This window comes from Coregonus clupeaformis, unplaced genomic scaffold, assembly GCF_020615455.1.
Source record: "Coregonus clupeaformis isolate EN_2021a unplaced genomic scaffold, ASM2061545v1 scaf0251, whole genome shotgun sequence".
Classification (NCBI taxonomy): domain Eukaryota; kingdom Metazoa; phylum Chordata; class Actinopteri; order Salmoniformes; family Salmonidae; genus Coregonus; species Coregonus clupeaformis.
The window spans coordinates 165,001-166,424 of record NW_025533706.1 but is presented as its reverse complement, the minus strand read 5'-3'; positions in this window follow the sequence as shown (position 1 = coordinate 166,424).

The following is a 1,424-nucleotide window of genomic DNA, read 5'->3' as shown; positions in this document are numbered from 1 at the left end:
TCTAGCATGTCTCTGTACCGCCTGGTGGGGATTGGAACAAAGATAGCTGTCATCTAGCATGTCTCTGTACTGCCTGGTAGGGATTGGAACAAAGACAGCTGTCATCTAGCATGTCTCTGTACTGCCTGGTAGGATTGGAACAAAGACAGCTGTCATCTAGCATGTCTCTGTACCGCCTGGTGGGGATTGGAACAAAGACAGCTGTCATCTAGCATGTCTCTGTACCACCTGGTGTGGATTGGAACATAGAGAGCTGTCATCTAGCATGTCTCTGTACCGCCTGGTGGGGATTGGAACAAAGACAGCTGTCATCTAGCATGTCTCTGTACCGCCTGGTGGAGATTGGAACAAAGAGAGTTGTCTTCTAGCATGTCTCTGTACCGCCTGGTGGAGATTGGAACAAAGAGAGCTGTCATCTAGCATGTCTCTGTACCGCCTGGTGGAGATTGGAACAAAGAGAGTTGTCTTCTAGCATGTCTCTGTACCACCAGGTGGGGATTGGAACAAAGACAGCTGTCATCTAGCATGTCTCTGTACCGCCTGGTGGGGATTGGAACAAAGAAAGCTGTCATCTAGCATGTCTCTGTACCGCTCCTGGTGGAGATTGGAACAATGAGAGCTGTCATCTAGCATGTCTCTGTACCGCCTGGTGGGGATTGGAACAAAGAGAGCTGTCATCTAGCATGTCTCTGTACCGCCTGGTGGAGATTGGAACAAAGAGAGCTGTCATCTAGCATGTCTCTGTACCGCCTGGTGGAGATTGGAACAAAGAGAGCTGTCATCTAGCATGTCTCTGTACCGCCTGGTAGGGATTGGAACAAAGAGAGCTGTCATTTAGCATGTCTCTGTACCGCCTGGTGGGGATTGGAACAAAGAGAGTTGTCATCTAGCATGTCTCTGTACCGCCTGGTGGGGATTGGAACAAAGAGAGTTGTCATCTAGCATGTCTCTGTACCGCCTGGTGGGGATTGGAACAAAGAGAGTTGTCATCTAGCATGTCTCTGTACCGCCTGGTGGAGATTGGAACAAAGAGAGCTGTCATCTAGCATGTCTCTGTACCGCCTGGTGGAGATTGGAACAAAGAGAGCTGTCATCTAGCATGTCTCTGTACCGCCTGGTGGAGATTGGAACAAAGACAGCTGTCATCTAGCATGTCTCTGTACAGCCTGGTGGAGATTGGAACAAAGACAGCTGTCATCTAGCATGTCTCTGTACCGCCTGGTGGGGATTGGAACAAAGACAGCTGTCATCTAGCATGTCTCTGTACCGCCTGGTGGAGATTGGAACAAAGAGAGTTGTCTTCTAGCATGTCTCTGTACCGCCTGGTGGAGATTGGAACAAAGACAGCTGTCATCTAGCATGTCTCTGTACCGCCTGGTGGAGATTGGAACAAAGACAGCTGTCATCTAGCATGTCTCTGTACC